This window comes from Rattus norvegicus, chromosome 6 (assembly GCF_021556685.1).
Source record: "Rattus norvegicus strain SHRSP/BbbUtx chromosome 6, alternate assembly SHRSP_T2T, whole genome shotgun sequence".
Classification (NCBI taxonomy): domain Eukaryota; kingdom Metazoa; phylum Chordata; class Mammalia; order Rodentia; family Muridae; genus Rattus; species Rattus norvegicus.
In genome coordinates, this window is record NC_141539.1 from 77,961,687 (window position 1) to 77,975,199 (window position 13,513).

Here is a 13,513-nt window from a genome sequence, read left to right on the forward strand (position 1 = left end):
ATCATGTCTGTTTTAGAAGGTTGTTATGAATAATTTGTTTTGCTTATGTTCTGCCCCTGTAACCACGCCTATTTTTCTGACCAGATTGCCCATTTAGGAAGCCCCTACTCCTGAGCTTTGTTTTTCTCACATCTAATGCTGGCCTTTCAAACCCTACTATAGGGGGAAGCAACCCACATACGCAAATAAAAAAGCTTGCTTTAATTAATTTGGCCATGAGGATTTTGGTCAGAGGCCTTTCTCCTCCCATCTTTGGATTAACAATGACACACACACACACACACACACACACACACACACACACACACCTCTGACATAATAATCCCATTAAGCAAGATTTTAACCAAATGCAGGATTTTGGTTTAGTTGGCTTATATGGTTCCTGTTTTCGTGAAAGGGGTTCTTATTATGTAGCCCAGGCTGACATGCAGCTCAAATGTACCTCAGGCTGGCATGAAACTCAAGATCCTCCCGACTGCCTCAGCCTGCTGAGTCCTAGGTTTGCAGGTATGCATCTCTACATCAAATTTCAGTTTTTGAAACCGAACAACAATGAACAATCAAAAAAGAAAACACAAGAGAGAACCAAACTCTTCCAAACTTCTGTGAATCAAGAATACAACTAATAAAATAAAAAGGCAACCTATAGAATAGGAGAAAATACAGAAAATCATATATATATATATATATATATAATATTGAGAACTCCAATAACATATTGAAAACTCAGCAGTAACAGTAGTAAAATCAGAAAACTTGATTTGAAATGAGCATAGGATATGAAAGGAAATTTCTCAAAGGATAATCTGTGAGTGGTTGGAAAGTCTATGGAAAGATGTTCAATGATCAGTGCAATTCAACTAATCATTGGAGAAATGCAAATCAAAGCAGAAATAAGACCAAACATGGTAGTAGGCGCCTGGAACCCCAGAACTTGGGAAGTGAAAACAGGGCTGTCTGAAGCCAGCCTGGGCTCCACAGCAAATACCATACCCACCTGAATTGTACATTAAGACTATCTCAATAGCAACAGCGACAACAGCAAGAACAACAACTGCAACAATAACGGCAACATCATCAACAAAAACAGCAACTGCAACAACAACATCAACAACAACCGCAACAACAACAACAATATCAACAACAACATCAGCGATGACAGTATCAGCAATTATAGTAGGACTTTCTTGAACTCACCTGATGTATAAGTAATGACACAAGACTTCTATTATAGTTTAAAGCTTAGGCCTTTTGGGGGGCAGTCTCCCCGTGTCCATTTAGACTTACCCCAGTACTTCTAGCCTATGACCTGCCCCTTCCCCAGCTCTGTCCCTTTCTCTGTTCTGCTTTGCTCTGTGTCTGTCCCTTCTGTGTCTACTCTCAATTCTCTTACTTCTGCTTTCTTCTCCTTGCATCATTCTGTGCCTGGAAGCTCTGCTCTCCTCCTTCCTGCTCTAGCCATTGGCTGCAGATCTTCATTATAACCAACCAGTAGCGAGACAACCTTTGATACAACCCTAGTAGGCAGGTAAAGAACAAATATTTACAAAATAGAAAACCTAGTAATGTGCCGTAGAAAGAATAATACCAGAATCCTGTCAGCATTCATTCTCTGTGGTATAGAATTACCAATTGAAAATTTACAGACATACCTTCACGCAATGTGAAGAAAAATCAACGAATAAAAACAGCAACAACAACAACATCAACAAAGCAACAGTAACAACAAATAAGTCACTAATTAGAATGGATACTTACACAAAACAAAACAAAAAATGCCAAAAGTGAAAAACTCAAGTGACATTATAGAGACTTGAAATTCTTTTGTACTACTGATGGGTTATAATTGAACATGACTGCTATGAAGAACATTATAAAGATTCTCAGTTCTAGGTCTTTACCTGAATGAATCGAAAGCATGCCGCTAACAGTATACGTTCCCACATTCACAGCATGCCACTCACAATACCCGAGAGGAGCAAGCAATTCAAATGTCCATCCACACATGGATGTAGGAACAAAAATGTAGCATATACATTCAATGATACTATTCAGCATTTGAAAGAGAGGAAATCCTGTCATATGACCACAGTAGAGATGAAATTTAAGGGCACTGTGTTAAATAAAACAAGTCAGTCACAAACTCGAATTGCATGAGAATGATTCCACTCATAGGAGATACTTAAAGCAACAAGGGTCCCAGAGACAGCGAGTAGCATGGCAGTTACCAGGTTGGGGCTGAAGGGGAGGTGTCTGAATGACTGTAGAGTTTCAGTTTTCAGAGATACATTGCTTACTTGCCTTGTCGCTGTGACTTCGATGCCCAACAGAAAGAATTTAAGGACGCGTCATTTATTTTGGCTCAAGAGAGTTCAGACCATGGTCACTGGGCTCCACTGCACCCACTGAGGTGTAGAATATGACAACATAAGACAAGACGTTTTCACTGTAGACAGTGTGCTCCGACCCTCTTCCTTTCCTTTTATTTTATCTGGGCTCCCAGCCCTTGGACTGTTGCTACTTATATTCAGAGAGAATCTTCTTTGCTAAATTAATTCCCTGAAAACATCCTCAAAGACACACCTGGAGGTGTGTCTCAATCCTATAAAAATTATAAATCCTGTCAACGTACAGTGAAGACCAACCATCTTGCAAGATGAGAATGTCCTAGATATCTATTTCAAGACTGTGACCATATCCCAGCCCTGCTCCCTTTAACAGCTTTAAGAGGTATCTTTTTCTAAAAGCCTTCTTCCCCTCCTCCTCTTGGATATATTTCAAAATCCAGAGAATGGCTTATCATGAGTACCTTAATAAAAACTACAGATAAGAAGTGTACCATCCAATGGAAAATGTTAATGGTAAGGGAAATTTCCTCTTGCTGGGGCAGGGATAGGATGCTTTTAGGAAACTCAAAGTGCTACTTATTCAATTATTTTGAACTGTAAAATTGGATAAAATAATTATTAGCAAAATAAAACAAAATCATCTCACTATGCAGCTGATGGGGATGGGCACAGCTGAGTGGCCTGTGTGATAAATCAAGTGCAAGACAGGAGAGGATGGCAAGTGTTTGGCCACGATTTGGAATTATGGCTGCTGATGCTTTAAACACAATGGAAGTTCAGGGCAATGGCTACCAAAGTGGGAAAGGCAGAGAATCTCTTTACCTCTCTGCTGGAATTAAAGAAACCCTCACATTTTAACACCCAAAGAAATGACCAAACTAGAAACCAAGTCAAGAATTAACAATGAAAGCTATCAAAAATAAATCTCAACAGAAAGAATTCTGAACCCTAGAAAATCTATCCCCAATTCAGAATCCTGGTAGAGAAGAGAACTGTGGCAGTTGGGATAGGAATATTTAGGAGATGATTTGGTGACAATGAACCTCCACATTTCCTAACTCCTTTGATATGGGAAAATTTCTCATTGTTAGAAGACAATCTCTAACCTCTCACTTGATAATGTAGCGTTGTTGATGGAGGTAGGTTTTCCAGAGCAAATGGTTGTTTTCCTCAGGACCTGCTCCCATCTGCATAGACTAATCAGAGAGGTTCAGACCTGCGAGGGGGTTGGGGAAGCACACACCAAGGATCTGACAAAGGTGTATCAACAGGAAAGGGGAGATTGCCTGAACATGTATTTAAGGTCCTGAATCAAGAGTGTTGGGTTGGAGTGGATGAGGGAGAACTATTCCTGTGGGGCCCTCCCCTCTAGGATATAAGATCAATAGCCTTGAAAAAGCTCCAGAGATTGGCTTCAACAGCTGGTTGAATAGCTCATGACAGCCTGGGAATTTTTTTGCTTCACATTAAGTGAAAAGAAGATAAAAAAACTATTGTGGTTGACCGTGGGTGAAAAATTAAGGGTCTCAGAAAAATAGGCGTGCTAAAATTTATCCATTCTTTTGTTCTGGGAAGCCTGTTGGCTAACTAGAGCCCTTGGAAGGATCCAGGCGTCTCTGGTCATTGAGACAGTAAGAAGTGTGCTAGTTTAGGAGCTCGCTGGCATCACTGAGAAGCTTAGAGCTTATTCTTTCAATAGTGGGTTTGTCACTGTCTGAGGGGGATTATAAAACATAAAGTAGCAGAGACCTGGTAGTCATACTTGAGTTGCCTGAAACTAGGTGATCAAAAGTACTCTAAAGAGGTCAGAGTGATGGTCACACCATCACTTCAGAGGTGTGTCGTCCTAGAAACTATACGTGTAAGCGGCCAAGCAGATATCGCTTAGTATCATTTTAAAGATTTGTGTTTATGTCTGTGTGCATGTCTGAGTATATGTCGACATGTATAGGTATGTATGGAGGCTAGAAGAGGGCCTCAGAGCCCTTGGAGCTGGAATTACAGCAATCGTGAGCCTCCCCGTGTGGGTGCTAGGAACTGAAATGTACAAGAGTGCTCTTAACTGATGAACAGTGTCTCCATACCCATCAAAAGGCCAAGAATGTACAGAAATAGTGTTGGCCCTCTGCTTCCCTAACAAAATACAAATTCCCTTTCCTAATATTGAGACTAAGTAAATCCTCAGATCCGAAATCCACAACTGAGAGAGAAATTTGAAAGTGAGAAAATGATAGGTAGCAGCTTCAGACTGGAGGGACAGCATCTCCTCCAAGTGGATGGACCACACTCTCTGGTAGATACAATGGTATCAGAAGTAGAAAATGAGTCTCTTAAAGTATCAGGCACACGTCATTTTTTTTATTTTTTGAAACAGGGTTTCTTTGTGGAGCCTTGGCTGTCCTGGAGTTCACTCTGTAGACCAGGCTGACCTTGAACTCAAAGATCTTCCTGCCTCTGCTTTCTGAGTGTTTGCAATAAAGGCATGTGCCACCATGCTTAGCATGGTACATATTCTTAAGGTTCTACAAATAGAGGGAATTATATAGCATTTAAATAATAACTCCAAGCATACTAAAAATGGAATTCCTTATGGCTTATCAAGTGGCCGTACTTGTATATTGTGACAAACAAAACCATAAGGTCACATTGACTCAGAAGAAATGCACCATAGCATTCAAGTAATACACGTGGCGTGACAAGATGCATGGATGACAAGTCAGCCGCAGAAGCTAGTACCCCACATCCCCAGCATGCCTACCGACTGTGCCAATGCTTTCTCTGGAGCTCATGCCTACAACTTGTGAGAGAAGTCTCTGCAACCGGCTACTTCGATTTGGCCATAGTTCAAGTGTGGCCTCCAAAGACTTATATGCCAGAAGCTTGGCCCTCAGTGTGGCAATCATGAGTTACAGTAGAACCTGTAAGAGATCAGAAGGAGGTGTTAGATCACCACTGCCTACAAAAAGGAATCCTGCCATTCTCATAGTCTCCTGGTTGGTTACCACAAAATCAAGTTGCTACAAGCAATTCTCCCTATGAACCCTCCCGTAGGCCCATGCCAGCTCTACTGCATGTCCTCTCACCATTGTCAAGTCCTTCTCCACCAGGCCCTGAGGTGCAAAAGAGATGAAGCCACACAATCCTGACCCCTCAGCCTCCAAAGGTATAAACCAAGCAAACATCTTTTCTACGTGAGGTATCCAGCCTTGGATATTTTGTTTTAGCTATAGAGCAAAAGAGAGGAAAAAGATTCTTGAGCCCAACCCACTCAGGGATGAAAGTGTGGGCAATTCCACCAGACAGGCCACCTAGACGCTCAGAGATAGTAACTAAGCTTAGAAGAACCTGGAATGAGGAGTAAAGGACAGAGATGCTGAGCATTAGCTGTGATGACTTTAGCCGACCGCACCAGAGTGACTCCACTATTCCCACAAGTCCTCTTCTTGTGTGTTGTTTCTGAGACCATGACTAACCAGAAACCTGCCTGGTCAATAGCAGAATCCAGACCTATACCGGACATGTACCAAACGTAGGAAGCTGAATTGCTAGAACTGTTGATGCTATTAGGATCCCATGAGGGTAGGTTAATACCTCACAAGCCAATCAGAACCATGTCTTATCCAGAAGGCTATAGTTCCATCTCACCTCATCCCCTCTCTCATCAGCGCAGGATATGTAGTACCAAAGGCTCTGTGACTTATACCCCAGGATCCCCTTCCCCAACCCTCCCCCATTGAGCTCTAATCTCCCTAAGACTCCATTCCTTGATTGCCTCCTCCTTTCCTTGTTCCATATCACTGCTCATTTATGGATTTTCCACGACAAAACATGCCTTACATAGAGTGTGTGCTCCTGAGTACCTACCTGTCTCAGTGATGTGCTTCTGGGGAAACCAACCAGACATCAGCACATATGAGCATATGAATATGACGTATGCAGATAGAATGTTTGTTACCAACCAGACGGGGCTTACGTGATTAGACGGCACTGATTCTTGCTTTCTCCTGGCACACTCAACATCTTGTCTTAAAAGAAGACAAGAAAGAAAGGAGAAAAATCCCTAAAGGTGGGATTGGTCCCTACTGAGTTGTAAGCTTCTCAGGTGAGTCTCACTTCCAATTGTTTGTGGTGAGGTGACGTTCAGGGGAGACCCAGAGAAGAGAGCAGAGAGGACTGTCTGTCATCTTACCTTCTCTTTCTCCTGAAGCTTCCTTTTAAATGTAAGTCTCCTTGTTCTCAAAAGTTCCTTGTGTTCCTTTCCTTGAAGATGGCTCATCAGGAAAAGATGCTTATCACCAAGGCTGATGATCCCAGTTCAACCCCTGTGAAAGGAAAGTCATCTTATAAACTCATGTGTGCCATGGTATACACATACATGCTCTAGTACACACACACACACACACACACACACACACACACACACACACAAAATAAATACATGCAATTTAAAACAATTTCATAAATGTCCACAATATATCTTTGTCAATCTACCTCCAACTCCCTGCTTCCACTTTCCCCGTCACCCCAACATACATTTCTCTACCTTACACCCTCTCCTTCTAAAGTTCCCAGTAATATGTGAAAAGTAATGTTTGAAGTAGATGACCTTACGAACTGTTCAAAATAGATAGGGGGCGACTTGAGACATGGGAAAGGAGCCTGTTACTCAGGTAGCACCCCAGAAGTGAGATGAGAAAGCCTACATTTTATGGTAGCAACAAGAACAACTGGAAGGTGTACTTTAAATGACCCAAATGCCACCAGACCTTGCAATCCTGTGGCTCAGTTAATTCTGAGATATCGGTGATACCTCAGGCCCCCTAGATCACCCCCTAGGTGCTGAGCTGAGGCATATTTGCTCCCTCCTACCTCATCCTCCCCATTCATTCTCAGTCTACCCAAAGGCTGCCCTTGTAGGTTCTTGGGGACCAGTGTGCTCATGGGTTGTGCTGTCTCCTTGTTGGTGTCTGCATCCACACACCTTAGAAAGCTGGTGCCTCACCACTGACACACTCTCTCATGTCACCAGAGCTGTAGTCACAGAAGCAGAGGGAATGTGGTTACCAGGAGTGAGGAAATGCGAGCAGACACGGGTCAAAGGATCTGAAGTTCCAGTTAGACAGGATGAACTAATTTTGGAGATCAATGTAGTACATGATGATTTTAGTTAATACTCATTTATCATGTACATGAAAATTGCTAAGACAGTAGATGTCAAATGCTCTCATCACAAAGAGATGACAAAGTGTATAAGAGATATGCTAATTTGCTTGAGTTAATTAGATACACAATGATCATATCATACTGTCAATATACAAAATTCTCTATATATGCTATAAATATACCTTTTTTATTTTTCAGTTATACCCCAATAAATGTAGGGGAACATTAATAAAGTGCTTTCTTATCTATTCTCTTATTTATTATGTTTAATGAATATTCCTATGTGTGTTCATGCTCATAAGTATGTAGTTATAGTGATATAGATAGTTATGAGTATATATATATATATATATATATATATATATATATATATATATATATATATATATAATGTTGGGTCACATACCAGCTTCTCATTCACACAGACTGATGATGCCCAATCAACTAGCTTGGTTATTGGATAAGAGGAACCTACATTTTCTACAAATTTATTTAATGATGTATACAACATATACAGATTGTGATAATAAAAAAAAAAAAAGTTCCTGACCAGATCACTGGCCAACAGAGAGACCTGAACAAGCACAACAAATCAAGCTTAAAGGGGGAAACCCATTTCATTTCCTATATGGCAGGAGCAGAGGTGTCTACAGGAGCGATAGAACCTATGAATTAATAATGTTATGGGATGATCAGTTGCCGTAGTCTGAGGCCCATGGTGTGAACGTGCTGACAACCCAAGACCGTTGAGTGAATTACACTCCAAATGCAAAATGGCCAAGTCAGCGGGTTAGAGCAAGAGGATGGTCCCTGGGGTCTATGCACCTTAGTTACACTTTGAGGTACCATATTAAAAGTAGGAGAGCCGGAGAGATAAAAAGGGGGCGGGGTCTCCAGAATGACTGTTTGCAATACTTCTCCCAGTCCTTGGGTGTATGGGGAGAGCCACCCACATCTGGTCTTCACGTGATTCTGGGTTTTCTAAGAAGGAAACTGATGGAAATAAACTTCTTTGTCCAGTGGCTGGTAAGGTGACAGGGTGACAGCCACTGCATTGCTGCCTTACAAAAGCCATGCCGTTCATCCACACAAAGACACTTGCAAACCTAAGTAAGAGAAAGCAGATTTACTGGTAATCCAAAATTAGTTTCTGGTTAAGTTCCTTGAAATGTATAGCTTAGTGTGTCATGGGAAGTTAAAACAGAAATGATGATTAAATAACTTTTTCTTAAAAACATAGTAAGGGGAGATGATTTGGGAATATTGTTTAGTGTATATCCTGTACTAAAGAACCTAATCTGAGACTTAAGAACACATATTAAACACACACACACACACACACACACACACACACACACACACACACACACACCCCGAACAAACAAGCCCACTTGGGCCTGGAGAGAAGACTCAGTGTAAGGTCACTGCTGCTCTTGCAGAAGACTCAAGTTGGATTCCCAGCGCCCATGTGGCAGCCAACAATTGCCTGTAACTCCGGTTTCAAGAGACTTGACACCCTCTTCTGACCCCACTGCTCCTGTATGCATGTGGCATAAATAGAACTCGGCCATGGGCATGCACCATGACATTAAAACCATTTTTTTAAAGTCTTTTTATAAAAGAAAAGTTGGGCATGTGGTACTTACTGACAAACCCAGCACTGAGAAAATGGAGATGTGGGAACACTGAGCATTGGTGGCCAGCCAGCCTAGTATATTTACACAAAAAAACAAGGCGGATAGCATTTGAAAAAAGGCAGCGGAAAGGTTATTTATCCGCTGGCCAAAAGAGCCCATTCAAGCCAGAATAGATTATATTAAAGGCAGGTTTATTGGGAAGTGGCTCTAGTGCAAGTTCACTGCCCCCAGGGATTGAGGCCAGGGGAGTCACCTGGGGGGGGGGGGCACAGGGGAGAAAGAGAGAAAGAAGTGAAGGAGAAGTAGAGGGGAGGGGGGCAAAATGTCTGGATTATATTGGGAAGAGCCTCTGGGGAAGGGCAGTCCAGCCCCTGGGCTGGAAAGTTCAGGGTTGAGGGCAGGGTATGCCAGGTAGGAACTGAGGGATGTTGGGAGAACCTAGAGGCCAGGTCTGCTTTGGTATGTAAAATATGCACCTCAGTCCCTTGTCCCAGGGTCCAAAACCAAACAGCAATACAGAGAGAGAGAGAGAGAGAGAGAGAGAGAGAGAGAGAGAGAGAGAGAGAGAGAGACTGAGACTTTGGCAGGTAAAATACAGAGGAGTTAAACCCTGCTAGGGTTTTCCCTCCAAATTCGTTGATTGTTTTTCAGATATACTCTAGAAACTGCTAGATAGAGGACAGGCAAGAACTGAACTGTGGCCTCCAAGGGATCAAGAGTTCCAAAGACAAGCCCTGCTGCTGCGGACCAACAGTGTTATGGTGGTACAAAGAGCAGAGGGAACCCTGGCAGAAAGCTGCGCACCAGAGTGACCAGAGTAAATCAACTCCTTCCACCAGAGCAGTCACAAAGCCAGCACTGAGCACTTCAAAGTCTGGGGGAGCTCGGGCAGAGCATCCCGAGAGGGGAGACGGCAGGGTAGGGTGGGAGGTTCCCAGCAGGCGTTGTGACACATAGGCAGTCAAAGGTGGGAGTGGGGGAGTAGTGCTCCCTTGGATTTGCCGCCTCGGAAAACAGAGCCATTATTACTAATGATGTAGGCAGAAAAACAAAGACAAGACTTCTTTGCTTTTGAACATGAATCCCCACAGGAAAGCTGCTTTGTGCTGAGTAGGTAGAAATAGACAGAGTTGCAGGCAAACAGTTACATGTAATGCTTTCATCTCCTTGCTGCCTAGCAACATCCACAGGTGTTGAGTGTGGAGAGGGGAGTTCTCACAGAAACGTTAGAAGAAGGCATCAGGTATGTAGGGTCACCTTGTATGAGAGCTACCAAAACAGCCTCGGATGGGCTGCCCCTGTGGAGAGCAGCCCTGGTCCAGGAAGGCGCTAGAGTGGGCTCGATCTTGTCTTGGTGTAGAATCTGCTTATGAAGTTGCTTATTTGGGCTTTGGCTTGATTCTGAGTGAGTTTCACAGTCTGACACCAGAGAAAGGCAGTAAGTTCTAACCGAAGGCAAAGGAACACTGATTAACAAGCAAAAGAGAGTAGAGAGATGGCTCAGTGGTCAAGAGCACTTACTGCTCTCAGAGGGACCAGGTTTGACTCACAGCCCACAATGGAGGTTCACAGTTCCAGTTCCAGGGGATCCAGAGTTCTCTTCTAACTTCCACAGGCACCATGTACATGGTACACATCTACACAGGTAAACTAGTCATACACATAAAATAAGATAAAGAAATCTAAAATATATACTTTTAAATAAATAAGTCTAACAGCATCACGTGCCTTCCATCCCTCAACAGAACGTTCCTCCTGGTACTTCGTCAGTGGCAGGAAGCCCAACACCCTTCCAGAGATTTTTTTTTTCTCTCCCATTAAGAACACTCAAAACTTAACCCAAAACTTGGCTCTTGGGAATCCTACAGAAAGGATGATATAAGACAAGGAACAGGGTAACAAGACAAGAAATAGTGCCCTTGGCAGGGTGCACAGAAATCCACTCATTACAGAGAAGAACTTTGTTCTTTGAAGATCTAAAAATATTTTACATGTATTTAGAGATAGTGTGGGGGAATTCTGATCTTCAAGTTTGCTGCAGTGAACTCTGCAGAATGTTAGAGAATGAGCGTCAGTGAGAATGGTCTGATGCACATTCGTGTGCATGCAAATAATGTCTTCTTTCAAAACAGACATGCTTTTATGTTTCTGGAACAAAACCCACTGAGATAAGAGATGACTCCCTTTAAGACTCTCAGCTTTTAAGTTTTTAATTATGTTCTGCTCAAAATATACACCCACATTGGAAATAAGTAGAAACAAAAGCAAACACACTAACCACTTGGGAATTTTCAACAAAAAGTTATTTTCTATTTGATAATTCATATATGTATTTATAATTAATTTGGGGACATTTTACCCCCATCTCCTCCCTCATGCCCCCTCCGTCTCCTGCAGAATGGTGAACCCTCCTTCTTCCCAAGTCTCCCCTCTATCTGATGGTCCTGATAAGATCTCTCAAATCCATCAGGTCCCATGACTGAAAGTACATTACCTCATAAAATGGCCTGGGTTAAGGGAAACAAAAGGCCCACTGCCTCAGCTCCTTTGTTCTTCTTCTAGCCAATCAGAGACAGCCGCTCCAGTTCTCTCTGGGGGAGGGGCATCCCCTTTCTCCTTTCCCTTCTAGAGTCCTTAAAATGGCCATGGGCCAGTTGGCCATTACTGTCTCTGCCCAATCCAGAGGCATCCCCTCTGCCCCCAGCCCAATAATAAAATCTCCTTCTGAGAATGTGGTGTCTGGTGTGCTCTGTGCCGACCCTGATGCCTCCCTGCTACTATATTTCATTTTTCTTCTACACACCAAACTTAATTAGAGTTGTCTGTGTGAGTATGGGCTGGAGATTATTTACTGAAGCATAGAAAACTTAATCCGTGGCTACACCACTGAAAAAAATGACATTTCCCTGGCCAGCAACCATTCACTGCCAATAGTCCCTCAAGAACAACCACACACAGAAAACAAAATATGAATGGACTTAGAGGATATTGAGAAATAAATAAAAATATTAATTACTAAGATTCAGCATTCATCTATTTCCTCATTCCATAGAGGCCAACCGTCATTCTTACTTGTTCTTCATCTAACACTTGTAGAGTATGTCGGCCAAACAACCAGCAATAAGGCAGGAAACTCCTCAGCAAGGTTTGACTCTCCCACCACACACACACACACACACACACACACGCACACACACGCACACACATGCACGCGCGCACGCGCTCCTCATTACTCCGTATGATAGATGCTTCACATTATTTTCAGATTTGAAAACTGAGGCACAAGGAAGCTGAGTGATTTCTCTATGGACCCAGCCAAACAGGCAGCGGGCAGCCTGGCTCTAAAGCCTCCAAGCTTACCCACTCTAGCTGTCAATGCAGTGCAAAACCCACAGGAATGAGCAAAACCCTGAAGGAAATCTACCCATATTGACAATCTATATTGGAAACAGACAACAGCGGGATGGTGGACTCTGCCACCAAGAAGGCCGATTCCTTTTTTGTGAAACATGGAGGGAGACAAAGGTCAGAACAGGAAGCATCCATGGCACCGTCCTGGTTGAAAACTCACCTAGAATCTGTGTTGGCGTAGAGGGAAGACTACGTCTGTGCTCATATGCAGATGGTTGGGTTCCTGGAATCCTGGCTTTCACAAGGAACAGCATATCACAATATCCACAGATATTGAGTCAAAATTATTGCTATTGTGCACATTGAATCAAAATTGAGTTCTCAGTGATTTCATCTCTAATGACTTTAATTATATCAACTTGCTAAATCTCTACTAATGGAGATGACTGGGGTACTACAGTTGAGGGTTGGGGCTATGGTGTCAGGCATGAGCCTGGGGCTATGGCTTGGACGCCAGATGGTTTTAAGATCTTGATAAAGTCACTTAACCTTTAAGCTCTATAGTTTTCCGGGTTTATTGCAAAGACAGATTATAAAACATTTAGTATGTGCCTGGTGGGGGGTCGCTTTTTCTGTCACTTAGATACGTGAGATATTTATATAGTGTTGGTTAAAAATTTCAATTAGCAATCCAAAACAGGAGAGTCAGAAGCAAAGAGAAATAGGTTGTCAGAGAAGATCATAAAATATCAGACTCTCTGTAACAATGGCCTGGGACAGTGGTCAGCCCTCATAAAAAGATACCAAAACTTAACCAAACTGCAAGTCTCTGATCCCTAAAGCATCAGGGAATGAAAGTCACACCCTTCATAAAAGTAAGAGGTACTAAACACATCAGAAGTCATCAGAACTAAGGCACTCAGCACACTGTAGGGGCCACCCAGCAACTGGGAGTTAAACACAGGAGGATCAGGAGGACCTTCCATTACATCAAGACCAGCCTGGAACATGTAA

At 42.7% G+C, this 13,513-nt stretch overlaps 1 protein-coding gene across 2 annotated transcripts in view; it reads right to left on the reverse strand.

The window, feature by feature from the left end:
- The window catches only part of LOC148005241 (uncharacterized), a 136,958-nt gene that overhangs the window by 112,393 nt on the left and 11,052 nt on the right, over nt 1-13,513 (reverse strand). For both annotated transcript variants that reach the window (XR_015622416.1, XM_087554946.1), the window contains exons 2-3: nt 6,538-6,670; nt 5,107-5,266 (exon numbers count right to left, since the gene is read on the reverse strand). The gene's annotated coding sequence lies outside the window, so the exon portion shown is untranslated. The remainder of the gene's footprint in view (nt 1-5,106; nt 5,267-6,537; nt 6,671-13,513) is intronic.